Here is a 14,994-nt window from a genome sequence, read left to right as displayed (position 1 = left end):
AATATGACATATCAGAATCTCTGGGATGCAGCATAAGCACTAATAAGAGAGAAGTCCATATCACTTCAGGCCTATATGAACAAACAAGAGAGAGCCCAATTAAACCACTTAACTTTACACCTTAAGGAACTAGAAAAAGAAGAACAAAGACAACCCATAACCAGCCAAAGAAAGAAAATAATAATAATCAGAGCAGAAATACATGAAATAGAGAACAGAAAAACTATAGAAAAAAATTAATAAAACAAGGAGCTGGTTCTTTGAAAAGATCAACAAAATTGACAAACCCTTGGCAAGACTCACCAAGGAAAAAAGAGAAAGGACTCATATAAACAAAATCCAAAGTGAAAGAGGAGAAATCACCACAGACATCATATATATACAAAGAATTATTGTAGAATACTATGAAAAACTTTATGCTACTAAATTCAACAGTTTAGAAGAAATGGATAAATTCCTAGAATACAACCTTCCTAGACTGAGTCATGAAGAAGCAGAAAGCCTAAACAGACCAATAAGCAGGGAATAAATAAAAAAAATATTAAAAACCTCCCCCAAAATAAAAGTCCAGGCCCTGACAGTTATACTAGTGAATTCTATTAAACATTCAAAGAAGACTTGGTTCCTATTCAACTCAAAGTCTTCCAAAAAATTGAAGAAGCAATACTTCCAAACACATTTTATGAGGCCAACATAACCCTCATACAGAAACCTGGGAAGGACAGCACACACACACACACAAAAACATACAAAAAAAACTACAGACCAATATCTCTAATGAATACAAATGCTAAAATACTAAACAAAATACTAGCAAATTGAATACAACAGCACATTAAAAAAATAATACATCATGATCAAGTGGGATTCATCCCAGAATCTCAAGGATGTTTCAACATACGTAAAACGGTTAACATAATATACAATATCAACAAAATGAAAATTATAAACCACATGATCTTATCAATAGATGCAGAAAAGGCACTTGATAAAATACAACACAATTTTATGTTTCAAACACTCAACAAAATGGGTATAGAAGGAAAATATCTCAACATAATAAAGGCCATATATGATAAACCATCAGCTAACATCATATTAAATGGCATAAAATTGAGGACTTTCCCCCTTAAATCAGGAGCAAGACAGGGTTGTCCACTCTCTCCACTCTTATTTAACATGGTGCTAGAAGTTGTAGCCCAAGCAATCAGACAAGATAAAGAAATTAAAGGCATCCATATTGGAAAAGAAGTAAAGGTTTTACTTTTTGCAGATGATATGATCCTATACATCAAAAACCCCAAAGACTCCACAAAAAGATTACTATAAACAATAAACCAATACAGTAAGGTTGCAGGATACAAAATTAATATATAAAAGTCCATAGCCTTTCTATATGCCAACAACAAAACATTAGAAAATGAACTAAAAAAATAATCCCCTTTAAGATTGCAACAAAAAAAATATATAAGGACGTATATGACAAAAGGATCTATATATCAAAAACTACAAAGCATTGTTAAGGGAAGTAGAAAAAGATACAATGAAATGGAAACATATTCCTTGGTCTTGGATAGGAAGAATAAATATATATAATCAAAATGACCATATTGCCCAAAGCAATATACAAATTTAATGCAATTCCCATCAAAATTCCAATGACATTTTTTAAAGAAATGGAACAAAAAGTCATCAGGTTTATATGGAACTGTAAAAAACCCCGAATAGCCAAAGCAATCCTAAGGAAAAAGAACGAAGCTGGGGGCGTTACAATACCTGACTTCAAATTATATTATAGAGTCACGACAATCAAAACAGCATGGTATTGGCAGAAGAATAGACACTCAGACCAATGGAACAGAATAGAAAGCCCAGAAATAAAATCACATATATGTGGTCAAATAATTTTTGATAAAGGGGCTAACAACACACAATGGAGAAAAGAAAGCCTCTTCAACAAATGGTGCTGGGAAAACTGGAAAGCCACATGCAAAAGAATGAAACTCGACTACAGTTTGTCCCCTTGTACTAAAATGAATTCAAAATGGATCAAAAACCTAAATATAAGACCTGAAACAATAATGTACATAGAAGAAAACATAGGTACTAAACTCATGAACCTTGGTTTTAAATAGCATTTTATGAACTTGACTCCAAAGGCAAGAGAAGTGAAGGCAAAGATAAATGAATGAGACCACATCAGACTAAGAAGCTTTAGCACAGCAAGAGATACTGACAACAAAACAAACAGACAGCCAACTAAATGGGAGATGATATTTTCAAACAACAGCTCAGATAAGGGCCTAATATCCAAAATTTACAAAGAACTCATAAAACTCAACAACAAACAAATAATCCAATAAAGAAATGGGAAGAGGACATGAACAGACACTTCTCCCAGGAAGAAATACAAATGGCCAACAGTATATGAAAAGATGCTCATCTTCATTAGTTATTAGAGAAATGCAAATCAAAACTACAATGAAATACCACCTCACGCCTGATAGACTAGCTATTATCAACAAGACAGGTAATAGCAAGTGTTGCAAAGGCTGTGGAGAAAAAGGAACTCTTATCCACTGTTGGTGGGAATGTAAAGTAATACAGTCATCATGGAAGAAAGTATGATTGTTCCTCAAAAAACTGAAAATGAAACTACCTTATGACCCAGCAATCCCTCTACTGGGTATATACCCCCAAAACTCTGAAACATTGATACATAAAGACACATGTAGCCCCATGTTCATTGCAGTATTGTTCACAGTGGCCAAGACATAGAAACAACCAAAAAGCCCTTCAATAGATGACTGGATAAAGAAGATGTGGTACATATACACCATGGAATACTACTCAGCCATAAGAAATGATGACATCGGATCATTTACAACAAAATGGATGGATTTTGATAACATTATAAGGAGTGAAATAAGTAAATCAGAAAAAACTAAAAGCTGCATGATTCCATACATAGGTGGGACATAGAAACAAGACTAAGAGACACAGACAAGAGTGTGGTGGTTATGGGGTGGGGGGGAAGGAGAGGGAGGAAAAAGGGAAGGGTGAGGTGAAGGGGCACAAAGAAAACCAGATAGAAGTTGACAGAGGACAATCTGACTTTGGGTGATGGATAGGCAACATAATTGAATGACAAGATAACCTGGAGATGTTTTCTTTAACATATGTACCCTGATTTATTGATGTCACCTCATTAAAATTAATAAAAATTTATAAAAAAAATAAGAAGGTATCAGGGTACTAACTGCCTTCTCTTTGATATATTTATATATTTTAATCCCGTTAGTTTTCTGTATTCTCCTGAAGTTTAAATTATTTTTAGCTAATTCTGGATGGCTTTGCTGTTTCTTTACCTTCTTTGTGAGCAGGATAGGATATTATTATCTCAAGGTCAATTAGGGAAAAGAAAAGGATACAGCAGGAATAATTTCTCCCAGAAAGTCACTGTTTATGGTGTCTGGCTGTCTTTGTTCATAGGTTGGCAATACTTTTTGCCTAAAAACCCAACCATCTGTGTTTCTGTGAATGTTTCTACTAGACTTTGTTTTTAGCACTGATTATTTAAAAAATTAATCTTTCATTTGCCTCTGTTTATACTAAGGCTGACCCCAAAATCCAGAAATCAAGTCTAGAGTGCATAGATTTTTAAATTTCTTTTTGCTTAACTCCCATTATTACTTTCTTGGGTTTGTGGTTGTTAATAATTTGTTTATTTACACATATATACCAAAATCCTAGATTATATTGAATCTGAAAAAACAAGATTTTAAAGAATTATTGATATTTTAAAGGTCATTTATAATTGAACTTTATCCTGTCATATCAGTCAAGGTACTTACAAGAAATAAAAGTTAACTCAGGCAGCTAAAATGAAAATTATTTACTGAGATTATCACTGAAGAGGTACAGCTGAGATTTAAAAAAATAAAGGAATTGGTGAGAAGTCACTGATATCACTAAGGTCAAAGAGATAAAGGTGGAAAGCAATTACAAAGTCATTAGGAATTGGAAACATGGAAAAGGGACCCTCAGTCTGGGGGAAACTACTATTATGAAGGGACACAGCTTCTGTCAGATCATCTGCACTAAGCTAGGAAGGGAGTTTGGAAGTGATGGACTTCTATCCTTTTTCCACACTCCTCTGTCCTGCCAATGCCAACCCTTGGCTGAACCCAAATTCAAAAATCAAGACGGTAGAAGAGTCTAGAAAAGCAGTACAAAGAGTCAACTTTCTAGTCTGAGATAGGTCAGAGAAAGTTGGAAAATCAATGTAGGAAGAGGATAAATTGAGAATTACCAGCATTCCATCTCCTCTGAATTTATATTATATCATTGTTGATTTGCAGCTTTCAAAATAAAATTCTGCACTGGAGAATTCTAGCAACACTGTCATGGCTCTTCTCTTCCCATCTCCCTGGAAAACTTCTGTTTGTCCCACAGTGTTCCACTCTAACAGTAGAACTTGCGTGAAAATCTCTCATACCCTATTTCTCTCAGTTCAGTGAGCTGTCCATGGTTCTCAGATCTTCACTATAACAATTTTCACATTTTGCATTAATTAATTTTTGAGTTTTATTCTTCCTCTCATCTCCTCCAGAGCATAAATGACTTTTGTCACTCGTTACCTTGAACCCTCATATTGGCAGATAATAAGACAGTTTTTGATAAATGAATAAAAGAGAAAATGAGTGAAAAGGAAGGGTGAATAAACAGATAACAAGCTCAAGCACCCAGGGAAAATCAACGTCAAAATGGAAACTCAGTATTAAACTAAAGCTGAAGTGAAAACACAAAATCAATACTGAGGAAAATATTTTAAAGTCAGTTCACCCTTGTTTTTTATTTTATTTTAGCAACTTTTTAATTATATATTCTAAATTTAACATAGAATGAGGTTGACACCATTTCAAAAATTTGTACCCATGTTTTGTCTTAGCAGACAAAGTTTACATTTAAACTTGGTATTTGTCTGTATTTAATAAGAAGGAAAAACATATACTATTGGTGTAGGGGAATAACTTTTTTTTCTAAAGATATAACTGATATTTAAAGATTGACCTGTTTATCTAAATTTAGATAATGCAAGGCAGATTTTAGAAGTGTTACTATACACTCAAGATTATTAAATATGAAAGAACATCTGTCCATTCAAAATTCATAGTAGTCATCTTGCTAAAATCCATTTTATACAGTCCTTCCAAAAGAGTAAAACACTGTTAATTAGATAGTAGTTAAAGAGCTACTGAATTCTATGTTAGAGAGAAGAGAAGAGAAGAGAAGAGAAGAGAAGAGAAGAGAAGAGAAGAGAAAAAATAAAGAGAGAAGGAAGGAATGAAAGAAAAAAGGAAGGAAGGAAGGAAGGAAGGAAGGAAGGAAGGAAGGAAGGAAGGAAGGAAGGAAGGAAGGAAGGAAGGAAGGAAGGGTGGTGGTAAGGTCTACAGACCTGATGAATGCTATTGAAAAGCTGGATTGTTACTCAGTCTGATAACAGACTACTAATAATGTACACTTTGTCTGTAAATATTTAATGAAGGTGTTGCCACATAAATATAATAAGAAATCTAATATAGAAATTTTTGACATAACCTCAAATACTATTATATTCATAATATAAAGTGCATGATTCTATGAGCCATGAATTCATATAAAATTGATCTACAAACTTTAATTAATGAATTTGGTTATTTGTCAATAAGAGAGGAAGAGTTTATGCAAGTGCAAGTAAATTAACCTCTCATTCTATACTCTACTGACTTCTTCTGCAATGACAAGTAATCAAGATTGTTTGACAGAAACAGCAAGTTGTTTAGCTTCTCAGCTCTCCTGCCACTAAAATATGATGTCAGATAATTTGTTCTTGTTTAGTTCTAGCTTGATTACTTCTGGTTCCTTGAGATTTGAATTGATGAAGTTTTACTTAGTAACATGGCAGTGTTAATAAATGCTGTCATGTTTATTAATGAGATGCCAAAATTGTATTGTTATATTTAGAGGACAGAGTCAAGTTCATGTAACTTAAAGTAGTTGAATATGATAAAAGGTTTATTAGACATCATGACCTGTTTGGAATATGTCTTAGTTCTTAATACCAAGATTACTTCCAATGCTAAATACCAAAATCTAGAATTAATTTATGATAACTATATATATATAATAAGCTTTCATTTAAATTATAAGTGATTCTAACAGCTCCTGAAGAATTTTTTTGGATTAAAAAAAATTAAAAATGAACCAGCCAAAATTAAAGCAAAAGATCTGGCCAAGGTCAGCCATGGTGATATTTTTCTTGATTCATATGTGAACTTATTACACAAATATTTTACTCACACTCTGTGTCTATAATTTCAAATTGTTTCAAAGAAGCCTCCCTAGTGAGAAAGTTTCTATAAATTACTCAAGATATAAAACAGAGGATTTTAAAATTTAGTTGGATCAGCCAATAGCAGAATATGGTCTACAGAAAAATTCTCAGTCATTATTACTCAGTCATTTTTGGCAGGAGATAAGAAAAATGAATATTATCTTGCAAATAAGCAGAGCACCATCCAATGACTAATGACAACTTTTATTATAAAGTAACTTTTGTTATAAAAATAAAACTGCACAACTGATGCTTCAGCCATACTGAAAATAACTTTTTTTTTCTCATCTAATGAAAGACTTCAAGAAAAACATTAAGAAATGTTTTCATTATTCAGGCTAACAAAATGCTAAGTAAATTCATAACTGGGTATATCTGGGTGAAATATTTCAAACTTCTACAATAAAAATATTTAATGGACTTCTAGTTTTTAAAATATAGTAAATTACTTTTAAAAAATCAGATTTGAAAAAAAATTGAAACAGAATGAAAGCAGAATGTTCAAGAGGAAAAATTATGTGTAGCTTATAATAAAAATTAGATTCAAATTTTTTTACCTTAATTGGATATAGATAAAAGGATTTTAAAAAGAAGTTTAAAAGTTTAAGAAGCAATGTGGGCTTCTTAATAGTCATATTTAGAAGAAAAAATTACCTAATTATAAAGAATAGCAAGTAAGTAAAAATTTCTGTGAATTAGAGAGCTCTTTCTTGCTTTTGTGTTATTGAATCTTCTCTTTTTATGGTAGTCTTCTCCATAATAATAGTGTAGATTATTGTGTATCATATGAATTTCTCCTTGCATTAGATTTGGTTAGTTTTGTTGTTTAAAAAAAAATTGTACATTTTACCTAGGTTGCTAAATTTATCATCCTAAATTGCTTTTGTCTTTGAAACATTTCTAGGCTCTATAGTGATGGCTCTTCATTAATTCCTGATATTTTTAATTAGTTTTTTCTTTTTTGGTAAGTTTGATTAGAGATGTATATATTTTACTAAACTCTTCAAAGAACCAACCTTTGGTTTAATTTATTTCTTTTCTCATTCTTAATTTAATTGATTTCTACTTTTATTTTATTATCTTCTGTTTGCTTTTGATTTAATTTGTTCTTCTACTTTTATATTTTTCAGAAGGAAGCTTATATTATATGTTTAAAATCTTCTCTCTTTTATATTATAAGCATTTAATGCTGTAAATTTCCCTCTAAGAATAGCTTTAGCTATATCCTTAAATTTTTGATACATTGTCTTTTCATTTCCACTCAATTAAAAATATTTTCTAACTTCCCTTGTGACTTTTGCAACATTGATTATTGAGAAATACAGTGTTTATTTTTCAGGTATTTAGAGATTTTCCAGATATCTTGCTGTAATTTGTTTCTAGTTTAATTTCATTATAACCACCCCACAGAGACAATATAGATTTTCTCCAAATTAGCGAGCTGAATATTACGGTGGATGCTGCTACACACACCAAAGAATTCGGAAGAAAATTTATTACTCACAAAAGGAATTCTTGGAAGAGCTGGACAGTAGCGATCTGGTCCATAACAGCAGGATTTAGGGAGATTGGTGATGTGCTGGCTTGATTTTGACTCTAGTTAAGAGGTATGTCTGGGTGACAGTTTCTTCTGTTAGCTTGACCATATATGGGGCAAAAGGGAAAAGGGGAGGTATAGAGCTTGAAGGCTGTCAGTAGTCAAAAATAAAAAATGGAGTCAGATATTTTATTACAGTTCTCCCCAATGTTTGAGTGATGGTAAAAATATGCCAAGTCTCATTTAATTAAATTTGAATTCATTCAAGTATAATTTTAGAAGCCATATGCCTAAGTAGCAAAGTACAATAAAAATAAGGAGACCTTGAATATACATGTCTATCCAATCATTTTCTACAGTTTCTGAGAGCCAAGAAAAAAATGTCAGCAAGTGTCTGCAGTATTTGCTCAAAAAACTGTGTGATACTATTAACAAACTTACCTTGTTGTCTTATTTGTTGAGGTAGTCAAGCAACTTTTCCCATGACGTGTATCCACGTGTAGCAGGAGATACTTTTAGGGAGCTAACATCTCTCTGAGTGGCCAGTAAATAGACGAAGGCTAAGCAATTTTCAGCACCCAAAGTCACCAGAAAGCATTGCTCCTTATTGAGGGCATCTAAAGCATTGGCAGATTATTGCAGGTGTTCAGAGAGGATTTTGGATGTTTTGGGGTAGTATAAATAATGCATCCTTTCTAACTCGATTATGGGTAACTCAGGCAATGCTAATGACCTCTACAACTGTAGGACAAGCATAATGTACAGGATAATAGTTCTTTTGTACCTAATAATGTTAGGAAAGAATATAGAGCAGGGAACCCAGTGGAAATGTTCCCTCACCCACTCTCCAGTGTGCCTAGAATATATATGCTGTCAGAGGGAAGGCCTGGTAGAGGTATAAAAGAATGAAGAAACAGGCAAATGTTATTAAAGTAAAATCAGAGCCCCTGGGGAATTGAGAATCTTGGCTAAGGCATATATGGTAGTGTGAAAACTCAGCTTATGAGGTGCCAGTAGGCTCATTGCTATGAGCGAACTAGGAAAGTTTCTTAGAGGTTGTAAAGCAAATCAGAAGGACAGACCAGGTGAGCAATTTAAGTAAATATTTTAGGATGTTATTATTTTTATGGACTAGTACATGAGAAGGGAAAGGCTGGCCAAGGGTAAATCCTTCCATGAGGTCAGTTGGTAATGGGTAATGAGAGCTGGTCACCCATCTAGGGACTGACATCAAGCTCAGCAATTAGTGCAATAAAGTACCTGGACTGTATGCTTGATGAGTGGTAAGTATATATTATGAGAGAGATCCTTCAAGACTGAGAGAGATGCTTATTACTATGATGTAGTGAACTGGGGCTTGGAGGAGGGGAAAGAACATAAGCACGGATTGGGGTGGAAGAGAACTCTGTACTGAAACCTGGGAGGGGTCAATTAGGGAAATGGAGCTAAGGGAAGGAGGAATGCAGGAAATGCCAATGGAGGTAGTGGAAACGGGGCCCTGGCAAGAAAGTACGCAGTTGTTTTAGTGGTGGGGTAGTGGTGGCCAGGGTAGAACAGTATTGAAATCTGGGTGTTTGGCGGTGAAATCTTGTCACGAAGACGATGACTACTCGGAGATCACATGGAGGGCACCAAGGGACCTAGGGGAGACTGCCTCACAATCCCCTATGCAGGTTTCTTGAGACGGCCAGTCCTTACAGGTATTTATTGATACACACAAATAGAAGCATGGATGAAAATGAGAATGTCAGGAAGCAGAGAAGAGCATGAGGAATTCAGGAAGGGGAACTTCTATAAAGCAGGCTAAAGAACAGGCAAAGTAGCTCAAATGTTTCCACCTATTGATTAATTAGAATTACTAATTCTATCCCTGTTGTGCTGTTTTTAGCATGGTACTGAGTTGAACACCACTGTGGCTTTTGCCTCAGGATACTGAAGAGGAAATAGAGTATTTGTAGTCCTAAAACAGAGCTTCAGATATTGCATAAGCAGCTCCTTAAAACATGTAACTAACTAATAAATCACTATGGGTTTGATCCTGGTGCTCTTCATAGAAAAAAATAATGCAATGGCAGCCCTGACAGTCTTTTGCAGAAATATTGAGTGATATGATGAAAATGGTACAGAGGAGACTTGCATATTAAGCTGAGTAGGGAAATGCTTTAGACAGGTGACTAACGTGAGGGTGGTATTCTCTCCTCTAGTGTCTTCAGGAACAAATCCAAGACAAGCTTCCCTTCTGTCTGAATACCATAGCCTGGGGAGGTGAGAGAGAGTGCATTGTAGGAGGTGAGGTAGAAGGGAAGGCTAAGGTGAGCAGAATTCACAGCAAAGCAATAACAAAGAGGAGCGTCGTTGGTTTCTGGCAGTACACTGCAGGTCAACAGTGGGGCTGAATTGATCATCGGGTTGTGTTGGTCAGGTGGACTTAGGTGGTCTTCCTCTATAGGATACGTTTGTTAAGTGGGTTGAAGTCATCTGGAGGTCCACTAGGCTGTCATGGAGTTGTCTGATAGTGATGTTGTGGGCCTCCTTACATATGTAGTAATCTTGGACCAAATTTGTGACCCTAAGGCATCAAGGCTTGTTGGTCAGGAATTCATAGAAGTGTATGAATGTTGTTAGATAGTGAGGGACACATGAATAAAGAAGCAGCAGCTGTCTTAGCATATTGAGGATATAACAAGTCCAAACAATCCTGATGCATATTTCCCCGCCACACATGAGGCTCTACATCATATCACTTCTAATGGTCTCACGTGTACTTTAAGGGACAAACTCGGAACATAAGAACTTAATTCAGTGACCTACCAGTAGAGCAGGTGCACAGTTGGCAAGTATGCTACTTCCTATACTGTGTAACTCCCCTGTGAATTCAGAATAGTAACAGGGGCTGCTTCAGACATTGTAAGAAAGTTTGTCATCAGGGTGGAAATGAAATTACTGTGCTAGCTGGGTTGGATATGGCTATAGTATTGAAAAGCCTGAATAAGTGTGGGTAGCAATGTGGCCAAAGTATACTCTAGCAGTTCTCACACTGATACATAGGGTCTACAGAATGGGCTGTGATATCCCAGGCCCAAGCTATCACTTAAAGTATGCGTAACGAGGTTATGAGAAACCATCAAACCACACATTTATTCAGTGTGGGTGCTACAGTTTACAAAACTGTAAGGACTAACCATATACATAACTAAAAGGGCTGCAGACAAGTATGGGCATAATGTGGAACAGTTGATGTTCCAATTCTGGATCTAGATATGGAGGGAAAGCCTGCATTTCTCAACATAGAATACTTTGGACAGAACCCAACTTTAATTTCTGTTAGTATCACTCAGCAATCCACATGGTAGTAGGTGTGGATCCTTAAACTATTATCTCTAGTTACAGAATAAAGTCATGACTGGCTTCATTAACTAAATATCTTTTATTCCTGACAATTTTGATAAAGCTTGTAACTTTCTCAAATTTTATTATCAGAATACCAAAAGAAATCTAGGAGATAGCCAAAAAGACATTTAATGGTGAGTGGATCATAACTGAAACTTTGTATGATTTCAGTTATTTTAAGTGTGCTAAGGTTTGTTTTATGGCCTATAGTAATATAGTTTCTATTGGTGTGTCCACTGGGAAAGAATTTGTGTTCTACTGTTGCTAGATGAAGTTTTGTATAAATGAAGTTATTTTCAAGCCACATGGGTTGATCAGATCCTCTATATCTTAATGGTTTTCTGTGTATTTGTTTTATTGATTACTGAGAAGAGGGTTCAAGTCTTCAATAATAATTGTGTTTTTATCGCTTTCCTTTTTCCAGTTCTAAAAATTTTTGACCTATTTATTTACCTACTTTTATTTAGAAAATTAAATTTGGCCCTGGCCTGTTGGCTCAGTGGTAGAGTGTTGGCCCCACATAATGATGTCCTGGGTTCTATTCCCAGTCAGGGCACACAAGAGAAGTGACATCTGCTTCTCACCCCTTCCTTCTCCCAGTTCTCTCTCTCTTCCCCTGCCACAACTCATGGCTCCATTGGTTAAAAAATCAGCCCTGGGTGCTGAGGATAGCTAAGTTGACTCGAAAGTCATCCTCAGATAGGGGTTGCTGGGTAGATCCCAGTTGGGGCACTGTGGGAGTCTTTCTATCTCCCTTTCTCTCACTTAAAAAAAATTTAACAGGGTAACATTGATCAATAAGAGTACATAGGTTTCAGATAAACATCTCTATAATATTTAAACTGTTGATTGTGTTGTATACCCATCACTCAAAGTCAGATTACTCTTGGTCACTGCATACTTCTCCCTCTTTACTTACCTTCCCCACAACCCCCTTTCCCAGTAACCACTTCACTTTTATCCATGTCCATGAGTCTCAGTTTTATATCCCATCTATGTGTGAAATCATACAGTTCTTAGAATTTTCTGATTTACTTATTTTACTCAGTATAATGTTCTCAAGTTCCATCCATGTTGTTGTAAATGGCATTATGTCAATTTGTCATCATTTCTTATGGCTGGGTAGTATTTTATTGTATATATGTACCACATCTTCTTTTTTTGTGTGTGACAGAGACAGAGAGAGGGACAGACAGACAGGAAGGGAGAGAGATGAGAAGCATCAATTCTTCATTGTGGCGCCTTTGTTGTTCATTGATTACTTTCTCATATGTGCCTTTACAGGGGGGCTATAACAGACTGAGTGACCCCTTGCTCAAGCCAGCAATCTTGGGCTCAAGCTGGCGAGCCTTGCTCAAACTAGATGAGCCCGCGCTCAAGCTGGTGACCTTGGGGTTTTGAACCTGAGTCCTCTGTTCCCAGTCCAATGCTCTATCCACTGCACCACTGCCTGGTCAGGACCACATCTTCTTATGCTCTATTGATTTTAAAGTTCAAGTGCTAGGTATGTACATATTTAGAATTGTATGCCTTCTTAGTGAGTTTAACTTTTTACTATTATGTAATATTCTTCTTTATCAATAATATTACTTATATTTAAGTCTAATTTGTTTGATATTATAGTTATGCGTGTTTGCAAGCACGTGTTTGAGGATGTGTTTTGGCACTTATTTTGCTTTTTATTTTCTGAAGTTTGAGAACTGTTGTTAGTATTTTGATTGATTTTGGAAAATTCTTAACCCTTATCTATCCAAATATTTCTTCTATCCTATTCTGTCTCTCCTTTTTGCAATTCTAGTAACAAGAATATTAAGACATTTTATTTTGTCCCACAACTTTTGGATGCTCCATTCCATTTTCTGTCTTGCTGACTTTATTCTTTCTGTTTCAATGTGTAGAATCCTTATTGATATATCTTCAAATTCCCTGATTATTTCCTTGGCTTTACAAAACCTACTGACAAGTCTTTTTTTTTTTTTTTTCAGTGTGTCTGTCCCTATCTTATATGTCTGGTCCATGTAAAATAGGGACAGACAGACAGGAAAGGAGATGAGAAGCATCAAGTCTTTGTTGTGGCACCTTAGTTGTTCATTGACTGCTTTCTCATATGTGCCTTGACCAGGACAGGGGGCTACAGCAGAGCAAGTGACCCCTTGCTCAAGCCAACAACCTTGGGCTCAAGTCAGTGACCTTTGAGCTCAAGCCAGCGACCATGGGGTCATGTCTATGATCCCATGCTCAATCCAGTGACCCTGTGCTCAAGTTGGATGAGTCTGTGCCCAAGCCAGATGAGCCCGCACTGAAGCTGGTGACCTCGGGGTTTCAAACCTGGGTCTTCCCATGTCCCAGTCTGATGCTCCATCCACGGCACCGCCACTTGGTCAGGCCTGACAAGTCTTTGATGAAGTTCTTTATTTTGTTAGTATGCAATTTATTTCATTATTTTCTATTTTATTCTATATTATAATTTTATCTCTCTGCTGAAATTCCCACCTTTTCATGCATGTGGTCACTTTTTCAGCAAGGCTCTTTAACAGATTAATCATAGATATTTTAAATTCCTTGTCTGATAGTTTAAACATTAGGATTGTATTTGAGTCTGGTTATGTGCATTGTTTTTTGTTTGTTTGTTTTTTAAGTCATTTTTTTTATTCTTTATATGATATAATATTTGGTGAAAAGGTGAATGTTTGCTGTAAGACAGTAGAAACTAAGGTAGTGGTTTTTTTGTTTGGTTTGGTTTGGTTTGTTGCTTTTGGTCCAGGCCTTGATTGTAAGCAGTTACTTATTCTAGTCAGGAATTCAGTTAGTTTGGGTTTTGTTATTGCCGCAGTTACCTAGTACACTCCAGTTTCACATTCCTCTCATATAACCTTGTGTGTAAATTGTGAGCTGTTTTGCTAGAGGTTTTGTTTTGTTTTATTCTGTTTTCAATGTGTCTTCCCTTAACGTTAGGTATTCCTTTTGAACCTGTCTCTCAGAGAGGGTGTCTCTCTCTGTTCTTGAAACTTTTGCAGTAGTGGCTGTCATGGTGTCCAGTGTCCGACATCTACTCCAGCCCAGCAAATGCTTATTTCCCACCTCTCCCTGCAGACCCATCATCCCCTGGATTTCAAGTTAGTTGTTTGTTTTACAACTCCAGCTTTTTAATGGTTTCAGTAAGAGTTATAATTTTTCAGATAATTAAGTGTTTTTTGTTATAAGGATGGGAATGATTTTCTTTCATCATTTTAAGAGGAAGTTAGAAGTCAAACATATTTTTTAAAAATGGAATATGTTTCCTAAATCTCTGATAGAAGCTTATATCTTTGACATACAATCAGAACAGTATGAAAACATTTTAAATAATATGCCCCGAATCTAAAATTTATATCATGTCTCGAGGTACCACTTAACTCCATGAGAAAGTTTTCTTAATGACTCTCTTTTCTGCATTTCTTTGGTACCACACTGAGAGAAGACCTCCCAGAATTTCATTTCAATTAAACAAATAGTGAGACTATTATGTGAATGGCTCTGTGCTAGTTGGGAGTTCTAGAAGGTAGTTAACAAGTTTTTTTTAAGCATAATAGAGACTCAAACTCTAAATGTGGTATTTATTTTCCTGTCTTTATAGATAAAACCAAAGCAGAATAAGTGGTTTACCAAAGGATTCATTCCATCCTCTGAATTATTTGGTAAGATGGACTTT

Source organism: Saccopteryx leptura, chromosome 2, assembly GCF_036850995.1.
Source record: "Saccopteryx leptura isolate mSacLep1 chromosome 2, mSacLep1_pri_phased_curated, whole genome shotgun sequence".
Classification (NCBI taxonomy): domain Eukaryota; kingdom Metazoa; phylum Chordata; class Mammalia; order Chiroptera; family Emballonuridae; genus Saccopteryx; species Saccopteryx leptura.
This window is presented reverse-complemented; position numbering follows the sequence as displayed.